Source organism: Trichogramma pretiosum, unplaced genomic scaffold (assembly GCF_000599845.2).
Source record: "Trichogramma pretiosum strain Unisexual culture from Peru unplaced genomic scaffold, Tpre_2.0 scaffold33, whole genome shotgun sequence".
Classification (NCBI taxonomy): domain Eukaryota; kingdom Metazoa; phylum Arthropoda; class Insecta; order Hymenoptera; family Trichogrammatidae; genus Trichogramma; species Trichogramma pretiosum.
In genome coordinates, this window is record NW_019641610.1 from 1,176,677 (window position 1) to 1,191,591 (window position 14,915).

Consider the following 14,915-nt stretch of genomic DNA (forward strand, 5'->3'; position numbering starts at 1 on the left):
AACAAAAGTCTTTTCGATAACCGTCCATTTGTTCAGGTGACCTTTTTGGCAGTTTATACGCACCTCGGTAAAGTAACTCATTCAATTTATTCATATGAATAATATGAAAATTTACGCGAGCCCCCACGATCGATTATGCATATGAAAAACTGAAGCGCAATTTTTAATAACGCAACTTTTCGTGGCTAAAAACCGACGATATTACATTTTTAAGATCCTCGTTATTTCACTAACAATATAGTGTTAACTTTTCGAAAGTACATAAAATGAACTTTATCCGGGCGCGAGCAAACTGCTGCTGTTTTACGGAATATAAAGCCTTTTACTGCGATACTTAAGTGCATTTTCGAAGTCTTTAGTGTCACTGTTAAACAGAGCTCAATTAATTATCAAGTTTTGTGAATGCAGTTAAAACTGTGTAGATGTATTACGGTTTCAAAGCCTTTGAGCGAAAATGAATTAGCGAAATTAGCAGCCAAGTAATTGTTTAAACATGTAACGATGCACAAGCGGCGAGCTCAACCATTTTTTCTTTTTTTTAACCGGCGTATGTTTACCAAAGCAATCACAAGTGCCGTCGCGTTTTTCTCTATGCGCAGGTTTTTATTTAAAAAAATTGAATTACGAACGTTCGATTTTCATTTTCAACAAGAGCTCAATGTTCACACAGCATACCGAGGGTCATTTGCACGAAATTGAAAAATTGAAAATTCTTTTTTATCCCTTTCGTATATGTATTTTTGAAAATAAATTGCCGAATTCGCGGAGGACGGTTTTTGCGATGCTTGTGTGAATCGATGAGCATCGAATACCCTATGAAAACTCCGAAACAAATTCTACATATACAGATGCAGCGTATCCTCACGAAAACATTTCACTATATAGTTTTGAAAACTCGCACTACAGAGCCACAACAATGACGCGAGAGAGGTGGGACAACTTTTAATCACTTTGCAAATCACTGCTAACCTTTAGCAAACACAGTATCTTCGTTCCCAGCACGGAACTAACACGATATCGCAGAATAGGAGTTTGGCGAGTGCGCAGATGTATACAAATATTCATATGTACATCGCCTTGTATAACGAAGATTTTATTATTATCTCTTCGTTGCACGAATCACAAAAATCTCAAAATTTTTTTTCAAACACCACCAACACACAAGAACCAAACCAAAAAAACAAACAATCTTGAAAATATCACACGAGCTCGCGATCGCGCATGTTAATTATTCATTCACCAACTATGTATTTGCATAAGATTTTGTCGTGAGAAAAACGTCAACTCGGCTATTTGCGACCCGTGTGTACATACACGCAGTGCATAGACAGCGAGAAATGACAGAGAAGGAGACTTTGAGCCGCGTAAGTTTTAAAAAGCAGCGCGCCGAAGGACAGGACGCGCGACCGTACCTTCGCTCCGTTGTGAGGATGGCACTGAACTGGCTTGCCTGCAGCCGGGGGTAAAGCCGCACGCGAGACTCGCTCCGACGAACGCATGCGCCGCCGATTCTCCCTCCAGAATCGCGGCAGGCTCGTTCGCTCGGCCGACTTCGGAGTTCGGAGCGGTGGCAGCAGCGGTGGCGGCGGCGACCAGCAGCAGCAGCAGCAGCGACTCGAGGACGGAAATCGCTCTCTCCGCTATATCATAGAGGCCAGAGTCGCTGTTGCTGGCGGCACGTCTCGCGAATACGAGCTCGCATCCATGTTGCAGGCATACACACACGTACAACATGGGATATGGCATCGAGCGTATATAGCGACTATAGCGAGCGCGGAGAGAGAAAGAAAAAAACGAGAGGAGAGAGATGATGCGTGCGTGTGTACGTGAGTGTGTGTGTGTACTGTGTGTGGACCGTGCGAGACTCGGATGGGCTTTTTTCCTTCCAATGCTCGCGCCGAGAAAGGGGGACGGCTCGTTGGCGCACAAGTGTGTGTGTATGCGTGCTGTGCCGCGTTCACATGCACACGAGGGAGAGCGACGAGAAGCCTGGCGTGTCCTTTGATGGGGACGTGCGATTTTTCGATGGAGTGGGATGTACGCGGACGTGTGCGGCTTTTTTCGACTCGCAACCTATACATTTACGATATGTGCCTGCCTATGTCTGGCGGTGTGACTCTTCGTATACGCACGACATTCACGTATCCACCTATATGCAGCTCGCTAGTCCTGCGTAGCGAACGTACGTACGTATAGGCGAGCGAATTGCCGTACGCGCGCGACGGTACTGCATTTATGCGATGCCGTACATGAACTGCACGGCCACATATGCAGCTCGCAAACCGGCTCGTTTGGCGCGCGCACGCACCATTCGAAATATTAAACGTTATATTTATCAGCGGCGTTTAATTTTCGATATCCTTGGCTGTGGCAAAACGAGCCAATTTTCGGAGCGCCTGGATGGACAATGACGAGCGCAATTAGCGTTATATAGAAAAATTTTAAAAGTTATTTTTATTGCGAGTCTTTGTACGAGAGGGTTATTGGTACGCCGATTGTTCGTGGTAAAGTAATAGTTGAAAAATCGAAAAAAATTTCAGAGCTGATTTTTGATACATCCTATATCATATCGTTGAGAGTAATAGGTCCAAAATCGGCGGAACATTACACTCAACGTCGTTTCTCTGAAAATTTACGAAATGCATCTAATGTTAAATGCAAAAAATGCGCACTATAATGCAATATTGCACTGGCACAGGGTATATATAATATAAAAGCGCGCACCATATATAGCCCGAGCGGCGCGTATACGTTGCATCGAGATTTATGGATAAAGATTACATTTATAAATGGCGAAAACAATGCGTGACAGATCCATCGCTACCGCTATTGCTGCTGCTGATGCTGCTACTGCTGCTGCACTTCGCACTTTTGGCGCAAAAACGTATCGAAGCGTGCTAAATCGACTGTGCTGAGCGCTTTTGCGAAGATCGTTAAACGGAACTCGGCAGCTCGCTCGCTCGCTCGCTCGTTCTCTGTGTACGCTATATACGCATAATATCGCCGCGATCCACGCGTGCCACTCTTTGCCTGCATTATATATCTGTATAGAGATACGCGTATCAATCATCTTTTAGCAATCGAGAAAATTTAAAAGTCAAAATCAATTAATATTCATCACTTTCGCTTATAGAATGTGCATTATATATTGCTCCGCATATCTGGAACACACTCTCACGTACACACATATCGGACTCGATTGGATCATACGATCCACCTATATACGACTCGAACTCATGAATATAGGAAAATATTAACTGGTGAATGGGATCGATTAAATGTCCGAAAAAGCGAGCATCTCGTCGCGCGTCCGCTCCGAAACTCTGCGGCCAGATAACAATGCTCGATCTCCATTGTAAATGTATATCGGCCGAGTGTTGGCGCGAGCATTCTTTTTTACTTTATTTTTTATTTTTATTTTTTTAACACTCTTACTCGAGTATCCAAAAAAAGAGTAACCGCGCGCGCGCGTATAAAACACTCGCTCTCTCGCGCGTTGAACAAGTTATCTAAAATTACTGAAGCAGTAACAACGTGGTGAGAGGGTATTTAGGTATTCCAAATATATCTCAAACTACGTGCTCGGGTTATATGATACACGGCTTCCGACGGCCAGAGTCGTTCGCGGCACTCTGCACGAGCTCCTATACACAAACACACACAGAGGCACACACACGGGTCTGTACAGCAGTGGCTTGTGTGCACGATATCGAGCTGCGGTTCTGCGCTGCTCGACTACCGAACTTTCGGCCTAGTACTCATCTTTTTATTGAGCCAAGAGAATGTGTTTGCCTGTTTGTATGTGTATACACGAGAGAATGAAAGAGAGAGAGAGAGAAGCTCCACGCAGTGGCGACCCCTTGCGGAATATTCGCATGATTGAGCAGACCCCTTGGAATTTTGGACCTATCGACGCACGTAGCCTCGCGCCCTTTAAAGCCATCGTATATTCGATGCTGCGCAGCACGCCACCAACCTAGAACCGGTTCTTTTTATTCAGACTCCGAGCGACGGCCGTCAATAGAAATCTATACCCTGGCCATACAGCGCGGCGATTCTTTTACCTTAGCCTCTCGCTCGGTCTCCGAGCTTTCTTCCTTTTTTTCCTCCTCCTCTTCTTCTTCTTCTCTTACTCAATTTTATTTTTGGCCCAGTGTCTCCTGGATGCGCGAGGCCGGTAAACTCTATAGATATATTGTATGCTCGCGTATACTTCTTACGTGAGATCGAACTCGCACTCAAGCTAGGTGTGAAATTTTTTTCTCGCAGGATATTAATACCGACGCGCCTCGAGAAAAGGGTCGCTCCAGTTTGGAATTCTATACGCTTTTTCGCACCAACGTCGCGGCCCTGGACATAATGAAAAATATCGACGTCGAATTTCGCTTAGCAGAGACACAACCACGTTTTACATTTCGAGCGAATAATAGCTCGCCGAGTCTATCTCATTTTTTTTATTATTATCATTATTATTTTTTTTATGAATAAAGATTCTTGCCAATTAAGATTGTTATTATATATTCTGCCCCATTAGCCATTGTAATATAATATACGAATGAAAAAAGTCGGAATTATTCAGCCGGCGAATTTCCGATGATCCGGAGCCTGTCAAAAAGATATTATGAATAGTCTTCGTCCGCAAACCCGAACCGCACGACCGTCTAAACAAGTACTCACGGTGTGATGAACTTTGAGCTATTTGAAAAATCGAATGTCTTACGCCACCACGATCGTAGTTTTTCCGGCTCTCGTCCGTGACAACACGCGAGCCACGATTTCTTTCGATTATTAAAAATGAGCCATAATTCCCGGTAAACCTCGATCCGTGGCGAGACGAGCGTGAAACCTTAGATGATTTATTCGAGCGATTTTTCAAATCTCACTCATTTAAATGACTCGCACGCTACACGGTTCGGCGCTGCAAATACACGTACACTCGAGCGACAAAAGCTCTTACGACGCGCGTAAATAAAAACGCAGAGCAATCAAGCTGTATAGGCCTCGAGCGGCCGTTTGCGTCGCAATATACGCGCAGACTACGCTCGTTTCCACGAGTTTGTATACAGATGCATGTAACAGATATACATATTTCGAAAAAGGCAGTAAACACCGCGGCAGAAAATCAAGCGTCATCAAATATGCATAGCTCCGTGGCTTTTCCATTATAATAGGAAACTGCTTCGAGTATCGTGTACGGGATATAATAGCGGAGCAGAGCTGAGAAGCGAGCAAAATGCAGCGAGTGATAAAAAACGCATAAAAGCACTAATGCGCCGCTGCTACTTCTACCACTATTACTACTGCTATATATTCTCTCGGCCGATCCGTACGTATACATACACACACTCTTACATATAAACTTGTAAATCCTATTTGTCTTTTACAACTCCGACCCACTTCCTCTTGGCGCGGCTCTTAACGCCGTTCATTCCCCCTCTTCTCTCTCGCTCTGGCTAGAAATGATGAAACGACTAGGTAGTACGTACTTACACACCTAAGCAGCGGAGGCATTACACACAACTGCAAAGGTGTTGGCTCTCGCGCGCGCATCCGATCGATTCAATAACACTCGCCGGCTCGGCCTGACCGTGTATACTCGTGCTATACAAATGCATCGCGCGCGCATGCATCCCATGAGTCTTGTGGGAGGTTTTATATTCAAAGCCAGAGGTGATTGTCCCGAGGACACGTCTGACGAGTGCCATTGCTCGTCTTGGCTGTATAATGCACGCGCAATATACTCGGCCGCTCGAGAGGTGCTCGCGCGCGATAAATTTCGCCGCTATATGTATATATCCGTAGGTACGCGGGGGCGGCTGTGAAATAAGGAGGGGAGAGGGGAGCGGGCTCGCGAAGGATTAATGGATCGTGAAATTAATTGATCGATTGTGCGGAAGAATTATTGTGCGCTGCAAGGAGTATACGCGCGAGTTTGAGGAATAAAAGGAGCACGCACGCGCGCTCGCTCCAAATTACTATACGGTCGAGACTAGACGAGCTAGGCATGATAGCAGCGCGCGCAACATGTGCCAGACGCGCGGCGGCATTTTGACCCGTTCCGATCGCATCGGCCTATCCTATACAGCATAATACGTCATTTCTCATTGATGAATGAGCTTTTTACAGCTATTATCCGCTGGCCGGCTAGCTGGCTGCGTTCGCGCGGCTATATCATACGCAGGATTAAGATTTAATACGTGCTTGATCATTTCGTAATTAGCCATAGATCGATGTATCAATGGTGCGATGCGCTACGCATAAGCTCGTAAGTGTGAATTAATTTTCACCGCGCATATAAAGCCGTGAATTTTATTCCGTTGTTTTTTTTTCAAGAAATTAAATGAAAACGCGCTTGGATTAGGAAGGGTTGGCATACTGTATGCGTGCTACATACGAGTCGAGCTCCGAATGTGCCGCGAGGCACGCATAGCGCGGGAAGGACCGAATACCAAGAAAGCATAAGCGTAATGAAAGAGGCTCGCGCGAGCCACAAGCAGCAGGAGCATGTCCACTGCTGCTGCATATACAGCATTCAGCTTGTGTATACCCTACGTACATACGTACAGTATGTGTATTCTCTCTCGCATGCGCACATAAGCACGTATATGTGTATGGTTTTGGGTTTGTGCTGCTGCTGCTGCTGCTATAGTGCTATGGGCGAATGCGAGCGCCGCCAGTTTGATTTGCGGCGTGCCGTTCGGTCGATTGCCTTCGAATTGCTCACGTGCGCGCTACCGTGGAATTTTGCCGCAGGGCTGTCTCTCTCCGACACATTTCTGGCGTCGCGCGCTCTACACTGCACCTACGCACACACACATACATATATCTAACGGACGCGCGCAGATCTGCAGCTTTTCTTCGCGAGTTTTTCCTCTATTTTTACGGCCTTTCTCGTGCCCGGCTTTCTCGCTGGAGCGCGAGAATATCGAGAATTGTTTACCGTACATTTAAAGATACGATATAGAGTGCAGGCACACGCGCTACTCTACGAGCTCGGACTGAGATGTATAAGGTATCGAATTTTTCCGACATTTTTGCCTCTATCCAGACATGACTCGAAAGTTGGCTATTTATGTGTATCTCAATGATTATTGTGTCTGGCTGGAGCGTATCGTTGAATGCCGAGTAGCTCGAAGAAAATGGAAATTGATCGAGACTCGACGCGCGACACGTGCGTGCCCCCGTTTTCCTTACTTATAAGCGCATTGCAGCTGAGCTTCGTATTATTTGCTCCGATAATTTTCGTAATTCATACGAATTCTAATCCTTCGATGAAAGAGGATTACAGAACGAAAAAAGTTTATAATCTCATTACGACTGGCATATGGTGAGTGGAAAGTATTGAAAATACCCCGAAACGCAAAACGGCCGAGCAAACGATAAATAATGGAACATTAACATTATAGCTGCACACGAACCACTTTTTATGTATCGTCAAAGTGACCAAATTTTTATGACTTGCGTGTGCATTAATGTTGTCGTAAAAATGCTTTTTAGAAGGGCATAAATCGATCGCTCTGATCGGTTAATAATATCAATAAGCAAATACGCCGATCTTTAATAGGTAGAGCGACTGCATTAATGCAAGAAATAATCTAAAAGAGCTATAAATCGCAATTCTGTTTGAGTGAAACAAATCTTTTTCTTGTGCAGATTATGCTCGTGAACTTGTACCGCCAAAGAAAATGACCATCGTGAATGATACGATGCATAGGCATAAAAGTAATAGTTCCTCACTGTTGAGCAAATTTTACGATCCAACCTATAATAGCGATCTCGAAATTCACACTATATCAAAGCCATTGAATTTTACGGGAAGGAAGATTTGCTGTAAATGGAAGTTACATCCACGACCGGAGTTATGAATCCACTAGCAGGATATATTCAGTTGGATAGAATGATGTAGCAAAATATTTATTGATGGCCATAGTAGAAATGCTTTAACACCTTTATAGACACCTCACCTTGGCCATGAAAAAAGGCTCGAGCAATCGCGTGAGTAGCACAATTTGTATTGTGACACTGATCACGCGCTCCAAGCCGAATGTCAGCGAATCGAATCAGCACGTTCACTTAGTCTCGCATCGGCGGATGCATATTATGCATATAGAAGTTTCATGTCTCGATTGATCGACGCGGCGCTTTTGATTTGGTCTCTTCGTCTTTCTCCGTTTCTCTCCCTCGCTCTCTTCATTCGCCGTTCGGCAGTGGCTCTTCCTCGAACGCGCAGCACACAAGTGCAGCTCACGGAGGAGGAATTTCGCTAATCTCCTTGGTAAACGGATATACGTCGCATAGCAGCAACAGCAGTAGTAGTTGTCGTTGAGTGAGAGAGAGAGAGAGAGAGAGAAAGCCAGAGAAGAGAGAGAGAAGCGAGGATGCGCTTGCAACTTGCCGAGTGCAGAAACAGCAGCTCGCGGTCTGCCACTCAAGTGCTCTCGCACTGCTAATGTAGCTATATAGCCATCGAAATGGAGAGAGAGAGACGGAGAGTCTGCGGATCGATCTTTGGAAATTGCAGTTTCGTGTTAGCCAGGCTCATGCGCATGACTTATATAACGCAGTTGAGCTTTTTCGACTAACAACTTTGCTCCGATGTTGTTGTTGCCACTGCGCACGGCTACTGTTGATTTGTTTTGTTTTGTTTTTTCTCTTTCACTATCGCGCTGCTACGAACTACTTGTCTTTTCGCTAAGCTCTGACCCATTTTTTCAATTTCGTTAGCTTGAGGAATTAAACTTAAATCTCGCATCGAGCCGAGAAACGCGCTTGGATTGGAAGTTCAGTTTTTAATCCACCTAAGCCTGCTGCTATCTAAGATTTCAAAAGATCATCTTTTCCCACAAAGAAATTTAATTGTTATTAATTTCAAAAATCAATTCGCGTGAGTTGAATCAAAACTTTAGCAACTTATGACAAAGATACCCAAATGTTTGATTATTTCAACAATGTTCAACGCAGTAATAATTAAAACTAAATGTTACTTTTAAATTAAGGTGTAATAAAGTACACGAACTAATGGTCTGAGCAATAAAACGCCAAGCGAGTGTAAAATTCATCATTAAAAGGTCGTATACTTGTGAAGTTATACATTTTCAGTTGAAAAAGATTTTAATAAAATCTTTGCCTGAAGATACTTGATTCTGTTAATGAGCCAAGTTGACAACAAAGTGGTCGCGATATGGACGCAAACCACGAGAAATAAATAAAGAACGTTTCTGACAAATTGTCGATAATTTGAAGTGAGTATTTGCCTGATCGAAGTCGCTGTAACGTGAAACATATCGATGCAAGTTAATTATTATTCAGTTGATCATTTACATCATAGTAAAGTGAATAACGTTGCATCAGCTAAAAAGAAATGAGTATTTCACGAGCTGCATATCAGGCAACTCAGCAAAAGTAATTATTTCTCATTTTCACAAAAAATGCAAAGCTCTTTGGAGTTTGCCTGCCTTTAATGATAGAGCACCGAATGGTCAGCTATTAATGCAGATACTAGTATTATTTTCAAAAAATTTCATTGGTTCGAATGATTCTTTGAAAGTAAATTTTACCTTTCAATACTTTGAATTCGTTTTACGCCATAAATATGATAAATTGCTTCGTTCTTTGTACTATTCAATACTTTGTTGAAAATTTGTAATTTATTTCACTGCTCTTTTATCGGACTTTCTTTTCAAAAAGATAATTATAACTTTACTGAAATTGAATTGAAACCGTACATAATCGTCAACTAAAACGTTAATCGTTATTACTCGATCGAACTTTTAAACAAAGTCTACAATACTCTCCTTCCGTTCAATTTTCTCTGATTTTTGTGCTATATATCAAGATTTTTAAACGCACTTGCTCTCAAAGATAAGCACAATTTTAACTGGTTCCTTGGTCTATACCCCGGACAGTGTTTTGAAGCACGAGCACAAAAGCAGCAGTATAAGGAGCAGCAAAATTAAGCACGCACACGAGAGTCATTGCAACAGTGACAAAGCTACGCTTATGAAAAATACAAGCCGATTACTCAGTAAAAATTAGTTTACGAGTGTAAACCTCTTTTTAGTGTTTTATACGGACAGCGAGCCGCCGGCTCATCATTCTCTCCGAGCCATTGCCAAGCTGGAACGGAGTTTTCTCCTGCAGCTCACGCTACATGACCGGGCTATACGTATATTCATAGATATATGCGCCAGCGATGCACAAGAAGGAGAAGTAAGAAGAAGAAGAAGAAGAAGTCTCGCAAAGTTTAACGTCAACGTTGATGAATACTTGGGGACGCAGTCGCGCTTGCGAGAAGCGAGAGCAGCGTGCACTTGTGCACTTGGCTCGCCAGCCTCAAGTTTTTGCCGTTCGCGCTCAAAGTCCTCTCTCTTTCTCTCTCTCTCCCGGGATGACTCGTTATTTAAACGTCGAGTGAGCCAGAACGGCGCTGCGTCCGAGGCGCTGCACGCACACAGCGCATCGGATAGATATATATACATGTTATATATACGCGCGCCCTCCACGTATTTGCCAGCGTTATGGATGAGACGAGTGGGAAATTCGAGCGAAAGTTGGCGAAAAATTGTTTCATTTGTCTGACGGCGCGCGAGGGAGCGAGAAGAAGGACTAGGGCCGACTCGGCCATTCACCGCCGAGCGTGCCTAGTAGCTCGAGTTTGGATGGAGCCATATTATTGTGCGCCCTGGCGTCGCTGCCTCCTGCCTACCGATGAGGATGTATGCGAAGAGTTATGTCAGGACATTCGTCGACGCCTGACCGTAGCCTATACGTATATACGAATCGACTGTACGCGACCATCTGCCTATGTTTCTCTCTCGGCTCGTGCAAAAAACTTCCGATGACTCGTTTATTTTTCTCCCAGTCAACTCTGCGACATCGCGCACGACTAATGATGATTAATTTTTACGCTATCCGTTTCAATTAAGCAGACTTTCGTGTACGATAAAAAATTCAGTCAAAGGAGAAAAGTAGAACTTGAAAAAGCAATTTCAGCTGGAAATTCGAAATCTCGAAAAAGGGATGAGTCAAAACGGGGCGGCGCAGATCCGCGCAGCTGAAGAAACAGCAGGAGCAGCCGAGTAACAGCGCGAGAGAGAAAGACTGCACATCGCGATGAAAGAGAAACTCGTGGAGCTTAGCGGGTAACGGTGCCAAGTTTCGTCGCAGATCTGCATTTCAAATTCTAGCCGGAAAACGACGCGGAGATTGACACAGCCGCATACCTCTGTCCCTTCGGCTCACGGGCTCGCGCGTCTTTTGTTTTTCATCGCGAGTAGCTCTCGAGAATTTATGTCTCCGCTTCCAATTCCGATACACATTTTCTTCTCGACGTTCTTTCTGTGTTTCAACAACAGCTGCTGCTGATGCCGTGCCTCCATGTTTTATGGATAGAAAAAATGGCACGTTGGGCGCTGTCACTTTTAAGCACTTTATTTCTTTACTCGACCCCAGTGAAACGGGCAAAAACAAAAGAAAGACCGGGAACAAAAATCGATGCGCGCTGCAAGTTGAAAAATTAACAATTTAGAAGCGAGTTCAAGCAAATTACAGCAATGAAGCCGAAATTATTCCATAAGTACGTTAAATGCCGTGCTTGCTTTGCACTCGCCAAATTCATATATATCCATGTGAACTTTTTACATTTCTAGCTGAAGTAATAATGAGAGTAGATAGTCTGCTGCTTGCACCGCTGCTGCTGCTGCTGCTGCTACTACTACTACTACTACTACTACTTGACGATTCAATGAATTCATGAGTGGGCTCGAAGCGCAAGTTTCGGATTTGAAGTTAGGAGATGTTGCTGCTTAGTAGCCAGAATTCAAGCTTGTTAAAGTTAAACCGAACGACTATAACGTATGTTGCACCCGCAGCAGTCGAATAATTGACTGGAAATAAGTTCCGGTAACTTTCATTCAGGAATATAATTGACTTTATTTGCAATGTTTATCGATATGCCACTGAAATGAGTAAAGAATTGATCGGGAAAAAATTTAAAAGGTTTCAATTAAATTAAATACTATTTAAAAGGCAAAAGCGTTTTTAGTGATCTGTGAAAAATTATTTTTCGAAATATATTCTTGCTTGAAATTGAGCAACAAAAAAATGTTCTGAATTTTCTACTGATTGTTGACATTGTTCCAGATTCAATGAAACATTCGGATTGTGATTATTTTTAATAGTACTTTTATAAAATCGAAATGTTTTACGTATGAGTTATTCGACATTTATTAAATGTTGTATAAATCTTCAATAAAACGAAAGAATCATTTCAAATTCAGCATTGCCAGGTGTTTCAACCATTTTCTGTCATATTAAAAATTTTCATATAATGCAAGCTTTACGTCCTAACTTATAATCGTAAAAGTTGAGGATAGGAAAAAGCGTATAGCACCACGCACACACATGTGGGCAGGCACGTATAACGCGCGCGCAACTTTCATACCGACGTATAGCAGTCTCATAATTCGCAGTATAACATAATGGGAAAATTCATAATTAAATCACGCTTTTTTTTAATTTCTCTTTCTTTCACTCGCAGCTTTTCTATATATCCATCCAACATCGCTGGCTAGCCGTGTTCGTATATAGCCCCTTTCAAACTCTCATTTTCTCTTTTTCTTCCTCGAGTACGTACTAGCGCCACAAGAGTCGAACGGCTTTTCCCTTCTCTTACTGCTATTTCCGGCCGAAGAAAATAACCCTTGACGTGCGTGCCCGGCGTGCGCGCGCTTTTTCCTATGCAAAAGTGAAGCCAAAGTGTAGGAGAGGTTTTACGGACTGCCGGTTAACTCATTTCTCTCTTTCTCGTTCTTGCTGGGCGCGCTCTCGAAGTTGCGCTCCGAAGTTAAAAGTAACTCGCGAGAAAGTGAAAAAAGTAGTAGCAGGTATCGGAGCAGCGGTGGTAGCGTCGGTGGTGGCGGCGCTGGTGGCAGCGAAAAAAAAGGAGAAGAAAGAAAAATGAGAAGTGAAAGAAAAACACAGTGCGGTGATGCATTCAAACGCAATGAGGGTATGTGTGTGCAGCGTGCGCAGAGACAAGTTGCTCGTTCGTTACCCTCGTTGAAAGGACCCCCTACCTCTTCTTTCCATTCTTCGCCACTCTATTTCTCCCTCTCTCTCTCTCTCTCTCTCCCTCTTTCTCTATCGCTCTTGCAATTTTCTGATTTTCTTTCTCTCGCCATGTGTATACTTTTCGATGGCAGCGTAGCTCTCTGTGTGTGCACTGTGGCAAAAGAGATTTCGATGAAGAGAAGCAGAGAAGGATAGATCAACAATGGAGATTGGATTGTTACTGTAATTGAATCGTTTTAGAACAAGGAATTTTGCCACCTTTTTTCCAAACAAAAAAAAAATGAGTTCGCTGTTCCGCCATGTACGAAATTGGCAAAAAAATATCCAAAGTTTATTGGAACATTTCATAAATTTATAGTAAACTCGAGCGAGAGCTGCTTTATCGTTGAATCGAAAAAATTTCGAAGCGACAAGGAATTGAATTATTTGTTTTCGTCCATTTTTTGTTTTCAAAATCAGTACTAGCGTTGTCGTATTATTAAAGAATTTCGTCACTTTTAAAAATAGATAATACATTTCAATTGATTTTTCATTATAAACTTCAAGATACATTTGTTTTATTAAGTAGTTTGTGACAGTACAAAAATTCAAGCACAATCATGAATGAGGATATCTGGAAATCCGATAAAGTCGAATAATGAGTGTTCTTCATGAGCTGACCAATGAGCAGTAGCAACTAGAGATCGAATACCAGGGGTATAACGTCATATTTAAAAATACAAGTCATCATATTTTCGCTAACTTGTACGTCGTGAACATTAACAAAGTATCAAACTCGAATTTAAGATCAGAGAATCTGAGCGCAACTATTTTATATCGAGAAGTAAAACTTTAATATGCATTGGTAAAAATAAACTTCTTGATACGTTAAAAACTGCAATTATATACGATAAATCTTGCAACAAATTGTTTGTTTCACAGCGCTACATGCATGCAGACGTAGTTAGGAATGAATAAATTAACGTGGCAACTGGCAATAGCGGGGCTCATTAAAAGACGATCGGTCGGGTCTCATCGGCAGTTGATTTCACGGATTATCGCTTATCGACTCTGGCCGAGAAGGAAGAAGAAGATGAAAGAAGAAGAAGATGAGACTTGTTATATTATACTTACGCTTGGCTACTCACATACCCGCACGACTGAGTTAAATGACCTATTATGCGCATCGCATATATAGCGACTCCTTGTATCCCATGCATACTTATAGGTTCAACGTAGAACTGCCGCCTCCACTTTTCGTTATCTCGCTGAGGTACTATAAGGGCTGCACTGCGACCGTCTGGTATATCTATGTATAATACGTATTCGCGCTGGCTCACGTTTTTCTCCGGCCGCGCCGTTGTTAAGCTGGACGTGTGATAAGAATCTGTGGTCGAAAATTTATCCTGCCTAATTGGTTCGGCGAAACGCTTATCCGATGAAATTATTATCGCGGTTCACGGACCCGATTTTTTTTATTAGACGCTCTTTAACGCCACAATGATGGGCCAAGATAATGAGTGACTTACGAACCCCAATAATTATAACGTTAAATTTTAATGTATAATTAGCTGGACAATGATTTTCAAAATAGGTTCCGAGTTCGGTCGGTCTCGCTTGGCGACTTAATATTGCAAGCTCGCTTGTGCTTCACTAAAAGCTCGATCGTACCTTAACAAACTTTATCATTGAGCAGCAGAGAAAGTGAAAAATGGGGAAAGCGACAATGTCGTCGGGCACTCGGTGCTCTCTTCTCTTTTGCCATGTACATAGTATATGTATACACGTTTCGCCTCGCTGAAGACTTGAAAGCGTCGCTCGCTCCAGGAGTCTGTCGCGCTGCAAAAGCGCACGTCTGACCATGG

The 14,915-nt window shown here is 43.1% G+C and overlaps 1 protein-coding gene across 2 annotated transcripts in view; it reads right to left on the reverse strand.

Annotated features, from left to right (window-relative positions):
* LOC106648844 (MOXD1 homolog 2) overlaps positions 1 to 14,915 on the reverse strand; it is a 135,095-nt gene that overhangs the window by 93,483 nt on the left and 26,697 nt on the right. The window contains exon 1 of one of the 2 annotated variants that reach the window (XM_014365967.2): positions 970 to 1,421. The exons of the other annotated variant lie outside the window; for it this stretch is intronic. The gene's annotated coding sequence lies outside the window, so the exon portion shown is untranslated. Of the gene's footprint in view, positions 1 to 969; positions 1,422 to 14,915 lie in introns of those variants that run through there. 2 annotated transcript variants of the gene reach the window in all.